Source organism: Nycticebus coucang, chromosome 1, assembly GCF_027406575.1.
Source record: "Nycticebus coucang isolate mNycCou1 chromosome 1, mNycCou1.pri, whole genome shotgun sequence".
NCBI classification, from domain to species: domain Eukaryota; kingdom Metazoa; phylum Chordata; class Mammalia; order Primates; family Lorisidae; genus Nycticebus; species Nycticebus coucang.
In genome coordinates this window covers 146758120-146771676 of record NC_069780.1, presented here as the reverse complement: position 1 = coordinate 146771676, position 13557 = coordinate 146758120, and the positions used below count along the sequence as shown (strand labels likewise).

The following is a 13557-nucleotide window of genomic DNA, read 5'->3' as shown; positions in this document are numbered from 1 at the left end:
CCTGGGTAGAGTGCCATGGCATCATGGCTCACAGTAACCCAAACTCTTGGGTTCACGCCGTCCTCATGCCTCAACCTCCCAATAACTGGAGGATTACAGGTGCCTACTCCAATGCCCAGCTATGTTTTCTGTTTTTGGTAGAGACAAGGTCTTGCTCTTTCTCAGGCTGATCTTGAACTCCTGAGCTCAAGCAATCCACCCGCATCAGCCTCCTACAGTGCTAGGATTACAGGTGTGAGCCATGGCACTCTGCAAGCCTAATGATTCTTACTAGTCTGACTCAACTTCCTTATAAATCTTTCTCTGGGGGTGGATTTTTTAAAAGTGCCTGGGTCTGTGGATTAAGACCTATCATAATGGGAAGAGCCAAATGAAACACTCTGTCTCCCACTCCTGCCAAAACAGTAAAACAAACACACTGTTGGGCGGTGCCTGTGGCTCAAAGGAACAGGGCGCTGGACCCATATGCCGGAGGTGGTGGGTTCAGACCCAGCCCTGGCCAAAAACTGCAAAAAAAAAAAAAAAAAACACACTGTTGCATCCTGGGGAATGATGGAGATCAGTTCCACCATTTAGTACCTGAAGGATGGAGGAGGGGTGGTCATCCCAATCCTATCTCTTTAATATGCCAGGCTGGTTCCTAAAGAGTCTGGATGAATCTTAGAATGTAGACTGCTGCCGACTTAAACAAGTAACAACCCTGACTGTAGCCACTGTGCTGGACTGCGCTAGATCAGATCAGTAAAGGCCTCAGGTACTTGGCATGCAGTCATTGACTTGGCAAATGCATTTTATTCCATTCCAATTGGAAAAGAGGATGAAAAATAGTTCAACTTCATGTAGAACAGACAACGATATTCATTCAGCCTGAATTTTACCTCAGGCTTTGTTGACTTAATATGCAAAAATCTGGATCATCTCAGTATCCCTCAGAATACTTAGTATAATGATCCATTTTATTGATCGCATCCTACTGATGGGACAGGAAGAGCAGGAGATGGCTAGTATGCTGAAGGCTTGAGTAAGATATGTGCATGCCAGCGGGTGAAGATTCAGGGGCCAGCTACTTCAGTGGAGTTTTCACAGGCCCAGTGCTCAAAGTGAAAGATGAATCATTGTACTTGCATCCTCTACCACCAATAAGGAAGTACAGAACTTGGTAGGCCCTTTTCAGTTCTAGAAGCAATACATTCTACAACTAGGATTAATGCTCCAGATCATACACCAAGTGAATGGAAGGCTGCCGGCTTTACGTGGGGCCCAGATCAGAAAAAGGCTCTGGAACTATTCCAGGCTTCAGTGAAAGTGGCCCTCATGTTTGGATCACATGACCCAACAGGCCCTAGGGAGTCAGTGGTGGGAAAAAATGTAGTATGGAAGTTATGGCATGTCCAGTGGAGGAATCACAGCACAGGCCCCTGGTATTCTAGAGCAAGGTGATGCTGTCTACAGCAGAGAATTATATCAATAGTAAGAATTAGCTCTAGGCATGTCACTGGACCCTCTAGAAACTGAATGCTTGACAATAAAACCTTTAAACCTGCCTACCCATCTTCCCAAGCCCTATGTGAGTGACTGGTTTTCTAACTTCCTCATTTCATCAGTTTACTAGTTGACATTCTACTGAAAGGAAGAGTTTCCCCTTCTCCCTCACTTATTTTTTTCACTTATTTATGACAGAATAGACTCATGGGTTCTTAGTCAACAGGCCTATAACTGTTACTATAAGTATTTATTTTGATGTTCTCATTGCCCCACATTTGACCAGTGGAAACCCCAGGCTGTCAATGTCCTCTACTTGTGTCCTCATCATTCTTTGAGCCCTTTCTTGCTTTTTGGTACAACAAAATGTTCAGGCTCATCTTATATACTTTTCTCACCCTAGACCTGGAATCAACCATACTCCAAGAAGCCTCGTTTCCTTTCCATGGAGAGTGGTATTCAGGAACCAAGATCAGTGTGCCAAGTTTGCTTTTTGCTACTGGTGTGTTATTGCTTGTGGTCTCTCTCAGCAGACAGTACATACACAGATAACCCATATTTCTATTAAAAAACATGGAATTTATACTGATAACTTCAATTACAGTCTAGCACTACTTCCTAGTCTTCCCCTTTTCCATATTTGTAACTTCCTCAAGAGAAACAAACCTGGCTGCCATTACCCTCACTATATTCATTTATTTGCTCAAGACTAGAATACAAAGAAAAGTGATTTTAGAATCGCTAACTCATACTTCTGTGAAAGAAAGCTTACTACATTTTTGGTGACCTGTTTTCAGTTGTTAAAGGGCTGTAAGGATTCAACAGTATTTAGGTTACCAACTTTAATCTTCATGTCTAATGAAACAGTGGTTGACACAGAATTGTTTATATTGGGCAACAGAAGCTGATCATGGCTGATCTTAGTGCTTATAATCATGTCACTAAGAATTGCCACTTTATGGGGCCTTGGTGTGTCACACTTTATGGGGGCAAGACATGACTGCAAGAGGGACTTTACCTAACAATTGGCAATCAGTGTAACCTGGCTTATTGTACCCTCAATGAATCCCCAACAATAAAAAAAAAAAAAAGAATTGCCACTTTAGCTAAAAGAAAGGGAGGGTTTTCTCCAACAGTGCTGTTTAATCTTTCAAAAAGAAAACTATAATAGATTCTTCATAAGTAATTTCTGCTCATACTTAAAGTACTTAATGCCCAATTCTCAGTTACATCTTTTATAATCTTGCATTATGATCATATCCTTTTATAAATCACATCAGGTTTTGCAAGCTACAAATATTTTTGATCAGATATTTAGAAAGTGATTCAAGGAGAAAGGTGCTATCAAAGGCAGTACTTTGAATCCAGAAGGCTAGTGCTTTCTCTGCACCACAAATGAATTGATTTTTATGAGGTGGCATTTGGTAGTTGAAATATAAATTCATAGTTTAGGATTTTGTATGAATGTGCTGTCAAAATCAGGCTTCAAAAGTGCAAGTCATTTGTGCCTTAAGGGTTTCTTTTCACTTTTAGTAGTTTATGTACTTTTGCTAAATACCATTGAGCAATTTTAACTTGCATTCTTAGCGTTAAATAGTAAGCAGCCTGAACATGAATGAATACTTTTATATTGATAAGACCTTTGAGGAAGGCTTAAATTATGGTTCTTAACATCAATATTCAAAACTGTTCAATACACTGGATTTTCCTTTGAAAATGAGAAGGAAACAAAATAAGTTACTTTCATCAGCTTAGTATCAGTGTATTAACTTGTCTATTTTACTTTTAGATTTACTGCTGTCTGCCCTTTACTAAAACCAGATTTTGTGTTGAGTCCGTAAAGTGGCCTATTTTCTTTCTTTTCTTTTAGACAAGAGTCTCATTCTGTCTCCTTGGGTAGAGTACAGTGGCATCATCATAGCTCACAGCACCCTCAAACTCTTGATCTCTTGCCTCAGCCTCCCAAGTAGCTGGAACTACAGGTATCTGCCACAATGTCTGGCTAATTTTTCTATTTTTAGTAGAGATGGGGGACTCGCTATTGCTTAGGCTGGTCTTGAACTCCTGAGTTCAAGCAATCCTCTTGCCTTGGCCTCCCAGAGTGTTAGGATTATAGGCATGAGCTACTGTGCTCAGCCAAGGCCTATTTTCTTTGAACTTGTATAAACTAGGAAAATGTTAAGGAAAAGGAGGAGTACTTTTAATCTTTGGAAAGCACACTGACCTAATTTATAAGGCCATTAGAAAGTAGGAGTTATGCAAGCTGACCTACCTTGATAATTGTCTAAATGGCATTAATGCATCTAAATAGTTTGATAATTAACAAAAATATAAATTTATTATAAATACATCTGTCAGTTTGCTTTTAGTTCATCTCTACCAAACCGTACTGTACCATATTGTTTTACAAGGAAACTATTGATGTGCATATTCCTAATTTTAATATAGTCCAGGTGGAATTCCTTTAGGTTAGTTTTTAAGCCAAGTATCATTAAATGTCTGTGGTAGTCAGCTTCTAAGATGGCCTACCCAATAACACTGACTTTCTGGTATTTGTGCCCTCCCATTGAATTTTGGCTAGAGCTAATAACATGCTTTTGGTGACTGCAGTATGAAAAAACTCTTGGCATGTCACTTCCAAAATTAGGTTACAGGAGAACTCTGGCTTCTGTTTTGCTCACCCTCTCATTCTGTCACATACTCACTTTTTTTTTTTTTTTCCAGTTTTTGGCTGGGGCCGGGTTTGAACCCACCACCTCCGGTATGTGGGGCCAGCGCCCTACTCCTCGAGCCACAGACACTGCCATGTCACATACTCACCTTAATGGAAGCCAGGTGCCATGCTGTGAGCCACCCTAATGAAAGGCAGAGGAACTGAAGGAACTTTCCGGCCAACAGTCAGTGAGCAACTGAATCCTGCCAATAACCATGTGAGTGAGTGTGGATGCACACTCTCTTCCCTTCCTGTAAAGCCTTTTAAAATGCTGGCAGACACCATGGATGCAGTCTTGTGAGACATTCTGAGCCGGAGGACCCAGCTAAACTATGCCAGGGTTCCTGACCAAGAGATACCATGAGATAAATGTTGGAGGTTTCAAGCTGCTCAATTTGGGGGTAGTTTATTACTCAGCCACAGATAAGTAATACTATGTTCCTCTTTAAAAAAAAAGCCACCACTCTGGAAGCCAGAATTTTTCTGCACTCACAAAGATTCTCAAACTTCCTGTTTCCTTGATGTAGCTTTAACTACCTTTTCCAGATAAATGATTTTGCACAGTTGTTTTCAACCTTGACTGTACACTGGAATCATCTGGGCCATTTTTTAAAAATACAAGTGCCTGAACTTTACCTCAAGAAATTCAGTTTGAATTGATCTAGGGTGGGGCCCAGGCCTCAGTAGTTTTAAGTTTCTCAAGTAATGTCAGTGGGTAGATGAAGAATCAGTGATACAGCACAACTCAACTTATTAAGCCCTTTCTGAGTGCTAGGTGAATTGAATAGGAGCTGGAGCTTGCCCTTTATTCATAGGTAAGGAGAGAAGACCAACATGTTAAAAAAAATTACAGCAGTGTGTCAAATGCTTTTCATGGAGTCTCAGGTGATACAAGAAGCACGAGATCCTTCTCCACACCACTGCTTCACATGGCTAGCCTTAAAAGAATTTAGAAGAAAACAAAACACAGAAGAGAAAACCCCTAACTCAACCTCATAGAGGCAGAAAAGGTTTGATAGAGAAAATGTTAGAACAAAGTAAGTGTAAAAGCTAGCTAGCAAGATTGTGGGGACATTCTAGGCAAAGGAATAGCAAGAGTGAAGGCACACAGTCCTTAGGCAATAAGTAAGCAGGAGGGAGATGGTACATTCATATTTAAATACTGGGTAATAGGACAGGAAAAACTCCAGGGTAGGGGGAATATTGAAAGAACACGTAATTAGGCTTTCAGAGAGCAATTAGGAGGCAGTTGCAATAACCTAGGCCTGAAAGATGAGGATGTGTCATGGTAGTGGCAGAAGAAATTAAGAGCAGGAGGTGGGTTAATTTGCTGGACAGGATGTACAGTGGCGAGGATGTGGACATGGGCCCTGGAACACACAGAGAGGAACTCTTGATGACTCTCGGGTTCTGGCTTGGTGGTGATGTGGGTGGCAGCTGTAACTTTGGCACCAGTGTGGCAGGTGGGGAGCAGAAGAGAGAGGGAAATGAGCAATTCTGTTTGAGACCCGTTAAGTTTAAGCCTCAAAATAAACAACTGGTTAAAGTTGGCGCTCAAAGTGAAAACAAAATTGCCATGTCCCTTGCCAAAAAGGCACATCCTCCTGGATGATTTGGTGCATTAGAAAATAATCGAGAACATAGCTTCTGTTTTTTCTCTGTGTGTTTTGGTGATTTGCATTTGGCTTTTAATTAGACTGAGAAGATTTTGAGAATTATAATAGCCATATTGACTTTTAGAACACATTCTGTTTGATTAAACCAAAGACTTCAAAATCGAACTATTTATGCAGCTTTTCATTATTTATTTTTGTCTGTTGACTGCAGTTCACTCATATCACTCTTAGTCATAAGTGGGTAATGCCTTAGTTTGCCCAATTGTTGGTAGAAGTTTGAACTGACATCAGATTATGTTGTGTCAAAGGGTGGGAAGGGTTTGGATGGTGACATCCACTTATCCTCATTCACATAGTCGCATTATGATGTGGTGATCCTTTCTATTTCAAAGAAATAGTACATTTAGCTCAGTATTTCAGTCTGTTTACAACAGGTCAACCTTGCATATCAGAGTGAAGCTACATGTTCTTATTGTGAATCCTAATATGGAAGTATATGCTTTTTTTTTTTTTTGTAGAGACAGAGTCTCACTTTATGGCCCTCGGTAGAGTGCCGTGGCCTCATACAGCTCACAGCAACCTCCAACTCCTGGGCTTAAGCGATTCTCTTGCCTCAGCCTCCCGAGTAGCTGGGACTACAGGCGCCCGCCACAACGCCCGGCTATTTTTTGGTTGCAGTTTGGCCGGGGCCAGGTTTGAACCCACCACCCTCGGTATATGGGGCCGGCGCCCCATCAACTGAGCCACAGGCGCCACCCTTTTTTTTTTTTTTTTAAGAAGCAAAGGTATCTAGTATTCCCATTATTTGCTTTTGATAAACTGATATTTTTGAACTTATAAAACTATTTTCTTACTTCTCTAGTCCAGACTTCTCATACACCCTCACCACAGTGGAGAAACCACAGAGAAATACAACTGAATTTTACTGTGAGAGGAAGAATTATGAGGTCTTGAGATCAAGCCTGCCTTGAGGCTGGTATAAAAAAAATGCCGTGTCCCCATAGCTTGTATCACTTAAGTAAATCAAACCTGTAATTCAGCTTGGCTGCCTCTTAAGTCATTTTGTTTCCTGCCAACAAGAACATTAATGAACTTAGTATCTCCACAGGTTTATTCGTGTGTAATAGCAAATTCCTTATTCCTCATTCCAGCAGCTGCCCCTGCTCCATCTGATAAGGTTGAAGGCTGGACTTGGTTGTACAAGTCCAGATCATTACTTAACTATTACAGACTATTGTAGGCAATGCTCCTCTTGATTCTTCTGTCTAGTTTTAGGATGGCAGACAGAAGAAAGTTTCTAGGGCTTGAATTTGAAAATAAAAATCCACAAACTAGTGATTCTTATCATGAAGAAATGTTTTATAAAATTCAGCTTGTTCATGCCTTTATTCTTCCTACTTTTATTCTCCTTTTGACAATGATAAAATAATTATGTTGTAGTTTTGCTTTTGAATCTTAGGAGAGAGAAAGGGCCAAGAAAGGGGAAGGGGGGGGAGGTTAGAGTGGAGGGAGGGTAATGGGTGGGGCCACACCTACCGTGCATCTTAGAATGGGTATGGGCGAAACTTACTAAATGCAGAATACAAATATCTACATATAATAACCAAGAAAATGCCATGAAGGCGACGTTAACAGTTTGATGAGAATAGTTCAGATTGTATATGAAACCAGCACATTGTACCTCTTGATTGCACTAATGTACACAGCTATGATTTAACAATTAAAAACAAAACAAAACAAAAACTAGTAGATCAACAACTACAGGCCCACAAGAGGGAAAAACACGATTAAATTCAAGGGGGAGGGGACAAGGAGGGAAGAGGGAGGTGGTTTGGTAAGTTCTTTCCTAAAAGGTACAATGTAGGGTATATGGCACACTACCTGTGAGGGACTCAAGTGCAGCTTGGATTTTACAAACACAATGTAACAATTACGTATATACCCTCATACTAATCTGAAATTAAGAAAAATGCTACTTGCAACCGACAAAACAAAAGCATACCGAATCAATAAAGAATAAAGACCTGCCTATATTCTGCCTACAGAAAACTCATTTCACCTATAAAGGAACACATAGACTAAAAGTTAAGGGGTGGAAAAGGATACTCCATGAAACTGGTAACCACAGGGAGTAGGAGTAGTTATATTCATATCACATAAAACAGACTTTATACAAAAGACTATAAAAAACAGACGAAGTAGGTCATGCAAACCAGCTAAGCTGACCAAGCAAAGAAGAGAGTAGACACTCCCCAAAAAATAAAATCAGAAATGAAAAGTGAGGCTGGGTGCAGTGGCTCACACCTGTAGTTCCAGCCACTCAGGAGGCTGGGGCAGGAGGATGGCTTCAGCTCAGGAGTTAGAGGCTGCAGTGAGCTCTGATCATGCCACTGCACTCCAGTCTGGGTCATAGAGCAAGACCCCATCTCTTAAAAACAAACAAACAAAAAAAAGAAATTTTAAAAGAGACATAACTGAGACTGTAGAAATACAAAGAGTCATTAGGGACTATTATGAGCAACTGTACACCAACAATTTGGAAAATCTAGAAGAAATTAATAAATTTCATGGGTACATACAACCTGCCAAGATTGAACCACAAGGAAATAGAAAACCTGAAGAAAACAATAATGAGTAAAAAGATTGAAGCCATACGAAAAAAAAAAAATCTCCCATCAAAAGCCCAGGTCTAGATGGATTCACTGCTAAATTCTACCAAACTTTTAAAGAAGAACTAACATCATTTCCACTCAAACTGTTCCCAAAAATGGAAAAGGAAGAAATGCTTCCAAACTCATGTTACAGGGCCAGCATCATCCTGATACTAAAACCAGACCAAGGGCACAAGAAAATGAAATGTGTTTTAGTTTTAAACCATCTCTGTAAAAGCAACTCTGTCTATAATTCCAAAATTAAGAGAGTGAAAAGCCATTAAAGGGCAAAGAATTATTTCTTTTATGTATTTCATCCACAGTGACCAGGGCAATGCAGGTAGGATGTTAAGTCCCAAATAAATGTGCATTCCCTTGATAAATATACTTTGGAATAAAATTATTTGTACAAATGAGTATGTAATTTCTCAGGTTTTTATAACTTTATTGTAAAAAGGGGATGGGATTAGATCAGCTTAATTAACATTATTTTTGAAAGGCTGTTTCCTGAATGATAGAAATTAATAATTTTGAGGAATCAGTGTAATACTCTATTTCCTCCACAATTTTTCCTACTGCCTCCTTCATGCCCTAAGTAGAGGCAATATTAGTGTTTTTATAGGACCATTTACAATTATAATTTGGGCCTTTTGTTTGCCTTTTGAACATGGACAGAATAGATAATATACTAAAGTGCGGCGGCTCCCACAGCTCAGTTAGTAAGGGCACTGGCCACATACACCTAGGCTGGTGGGTTCTAACCCCGCCTGGGTATGCTAAGCAACAATGACAACTGCAACAAAGCCGGGTGGGCGGCGCCTGTGCTCAGTGGGTAAGGTGCCGGCCCCATATGCCGAGGGTGGCGGGTTCAAACCCGGCCCCGGCTGAACTGCAACCAAAAAATAGCTGGGCGTTGTGGCGGGCGCCTGTAGTCCCAGCTACTCGGGAGGCTGAGGCAAGAGAATCGCTTAAGCCCAGGAGTTGGAGGTTGCTGTGAGCTGTGTGAGGCCACGGCACTCTACTGAGGGCCATAAAGTGAGACTCTGTCTCTACAAAAGAAAAAAAAAAAAAAAATAGCCGGGCATTGTGGCGGATGCCTGTAGTCCCAGCTACTTAGGAGGCTCAGGCAAGAGAATCGCTTAAGCTATGAAAAAATGCTCATCATCCCTAATTATTAGAGAAATGCAAATTAAAACCACCCTGAGATATCATCTAACCCCAGTGAGAATGGCCTATATCACAAAATCTCAAAACTGCGGATGCCGGTGCGGATGTGGAGAGAAAGGAACACTTTTACACTGCTGGTGGGACTGCAAACTAATATAACCTTTGTGAAAAGAAGTATGGAGAAACCTCAAAGAACTCAACCTAGACCTCCCATTTGATCCTGCAATCCCATTATGAGCATCTATCCAGGAAAAAAAACCTTTTATTATAAAGACACTTGTACTAGGCTGTTTATAGCAGCCCAATTTACAATTGCTAAAATGTGGAAACAACCTAAATGTCCTTCAACCCAGCAATGGATTGGTAAGCTGTAGTATATGTATACTGTGGAATATTATTCAGCCATAAAAATGGAGATTTTGCAGCATTTGTACTAACCTGGATGGAGGTGGAACACATTATTCTTAGTGAAGCATCACAGGCATGGAGAAGTATGAATCCTATGTATTCAGTTTTGATATGAGGACAATTAATGACACAGTGGGGCCTAGGAGAAGGGGAGACCAGACAGAGAAGGAGGGAGGGGGTAAGAGAAAGGAAAAGAAAAAAAAAAAAAAAAACAAGAAAAGAAAACAGTGACTAATTCTCACATAAATTAGATTTAATTTTGACCAAAGTACATTACTTAAACGTTAATTTTTAATTCAACTTGTTAATATGTTGTTTGGGATATTGCATCCTCATTTATAAGAGAAATATGTTTGTAATTTCCCCTTTGTAATAATATATTCTCTCCAATTTTAATATCAGGTGTACCCAGATCAAGTAGAATGATTTTGAAGTATTTCTTCTTTTTCTATTGTCTATAGGATTTGGCATGATCTGCCAAAAAATTATCTTTTACTTTTATTTATAAATATTAGTTGTCTATTTTTTGTGACTGAAAAAAAATAAGAAGTTAACTGATGACTCCATACTGAATCTCAGAGTCAAAGCATTCTGTAATAGACATACTCTTATTTGACAATGTGAATGTTACTGTCTTTGCATCATTATTATTATTATTATTATTATTGCTTAATATTTCAAAGCAGCAATTCTCTGATTTCTTTTCTGAATGTATTTATGTTTGTTCATTCTTATGAGGTTTTTGTTTCTAGTCCTTAAATATTATTATTGTTATTAAATCTTAAGCCTCTTTAATTTTGTGAAGGCAAAAAATGGAAACCTAATAAAGACATGTATATGTAAAAAAAATTCATATGATATATGGTTTCAAAACAAACTAGAATAAAAAGTTTATAATTAAAAAGAAGAAAAGAAATAGCTGGGCATTATGGTGGGTGCCTGTAGTCCCAGCTACTTGGGAGGCTGAGGCAAGAGAATCACTTAACCTCAAGAGTTGGAGTTTGCTGTGAGCTGTGATGCCACAGCACTCTACCCAGGGTGACAGCTTGAGACTCTTGTCTCAAAAAAAGACTGAAGTGCAAGTTTATCACTCTGATGGACCTCTACTTCAAAGCATAGGTATTTTGGTTAGAGCTTGACCTGATTTTGCCAAATTTTCTTTTTGGGGAGGTCATAAACTATAGTAAAATGATTTTAGTATCTTCCTGTTTATATAGACTTTGTTCATTATAGTAAAATGATTTCAGTATCTTCCTGTTTATATAGACTTTGTTCTAAAGCTTCATAGGAAGAATCAAAATAATGCTTGTGACACTATTCTGGCTTAGCTAGTTTTGTTCCTCTTTACACTAAATGACCACTGGTCTGATGCAATTAGCATGACTACTTTACTTTCTCATCCAAGAACTATTTCAAATGCTGAGGAAAAGGAACTTTAATTGAGAAATTACTTATGCAGGATCAGGCTGGGAGAGAACACTTTTTTTATGAGTTCAGCATATTACCCATACCATAATTCATTTTGTTCCTTTGTTATAACAGATGTGTTTGAATTCTTTTTTGCAATGAAAAGATAGTTTATCTTCCTCAGGGATTGTAACTTTCAAAAGGTGCTTTAAACATTTTACTGCTTTATTTAAACTATTTACTTCCCAGAAGTACAGTGCTCTGCGTAAAGAATAAGTCACCAATGCCCTGGACACACCAAAGGAAAATGCTCTACTGGGTTTTCCCTTTTTATTTTGTTTTCCTGTGGTAGGTTTACGACTTGATGCCCAGCCTCTTTATAGATTCACCTCTCCTAGGACACAATTCTCTTTAATATATTTTCCATGTTTATAGAAAGAAACACTGTGCTAGCAAACACCAGTAGAAGTTTCATTTCTACCACGTGGCTTTCTGTTGGTATAAGGAGAGACGCCCTTAAAGTGCTTCTATGGAACAACTGAAAGTATGTTTTCGACTGACCTCTTCTGTGAGTTTTAAATATTTTCTCGACAACTTATTCTTTTTTGTTAATCCGGGGTAAACATTTCTTTTTTTTTCTTTTTTTCTGAGACAGAGTCTCAAGCTGTCACCCTGGGTAGAGTGCTGTGGCATCACAGCTCACAGCAACTTCCAACTCTTGGGCTTAAGTGATTCTCTGGCCTCAGCCCAACGCCTGGCTATTTTTTGGTTGTAGTTGTCATTGTTTGGTGGGCCCGGGCTGGATTCGAACCCACAAGCTCTGGTGTATGTGGCTGGCGCTCTAGACACTTGAGCTACAGGTGCCGAGCCCATTTTATGAATTTAAAAGACATTAAAACCAAAGAATTGGGGGCCTAAGTTGCCAGTTTCCATCATAGGGATACCGAGTTGGCGTGTGTAGGGAGTTACATGGGCAGAGGAGGGTCATGATAAAAGTCGTATTTAAAAATTACTGTATCATGTCGTGGTGAGAGTCTGGGACATCTACCCTTCCTCCAACACTGCTCTAGTGCTGTTATTTTTGTACGTTCCCATATATATTATACAATATGTAAGCAAGAACGGATGGATGGATGGGTCAAAATGAAATGCTTGTCACAGTAAGTACAGAATAGTTTGCCCTAATAAGACAGCAATGAGGGCGGCGCCTGTGGCTCAGTGAGTAGGGCGCCAGCCCCATATGCCAAGGGTGGCGGGTTCAAACCCAGCCCCGGCCAAACTGCAACAACAAAAAAAAAATAGCCGGGCGTTGTGGCGGGCGCCTGTGGTCCCAGCTGCTCGGGAGGCTGAGGCAAGAGACTCGCGTAAGCCCAAGAGTTAGAGGTTGCTGTGAGCCGTGAGACGCCACGGCACTCTACCCGAGGGCGGTACAGTGAGACTCTGTCTCTACAAAAAAAAAAAAAAGACAGCAATGATTAAAATTCACATGAAGTGAAAAGATCTTGAATATGATCTCTTCCCTGGAGTTAGAACTTTTACCACGTTAAAATGCATTTTAAGGTTTCAAGAAAGGCCTTCCATGACTGCTAGTGTTCCAAGGAACAGAGTTTGGGGAACACTGAGTTCAGTTATAGCCTTAGAAATTTAGGTAAGATAATCAAAAGTTAGAATATATACTTGAACAGCATCTAACAAAGAATGGCTGCGGGGTCGCAGCTTTTCATATCCTCAAGGAAAGAAGATAATTATCTATGTTCTTTCCTCTAAAATGATGATTCTCAACAGAAGTTGCCCTGGGCATGGCGGAGCAAAATCTCAGCTAGACTTTACCACATGTCTCTTGGCATCTATTAAGATGATCTTATGCCTTTCTCTTCTGAAATGTTAGCCTGGTGCAGTCTGTTGATTGATTTTCTAATGTTAACCCAACTCTACATTTTTCAGGATAAACCCCACTTGGCTATGATGCACATACTGTTATATTTAATATGTTTTTTTAGAATTTTTGTGTCTACATGCATGAGTGATATTGGTTTATAGTTTTGTTATAATATCTTTGCTTGATTTTTGGTATCATGGTAATGTTAGCCTCATAAAATAAATTTGGAAGTAT

General features: G+C 39.7%; 1 protein-coding gene across 2 annotated transcripts in view; it reads left to right on the top strand.

Annotated features, from left to right (window-relative positions):
• Window positions 1-13557, top strand: part of NDUFAF2 (NADH:ubiquinone oxidoreductase complex assembly factor 2) — a 278588-nt gene that overhangs the window by 207229 nt on the left and 57802 nt on the right. Inside the window, exon 6 of one of the 2 annotated variants that reach the window (XR_008379755.1) lies at window positions 4207-6313. The exons of the other annotated variant lie outside the window; for it this stretch is intronic. The gene's annotated coding sequence lies outside the window, so the exon portion shown is untranslated. Of the gene's footprint in view, window positions 1-4206; window positions 6314-13557 lie in introns of those variants that run through there. 2 annotated transcript variants of the gene reach the window in all.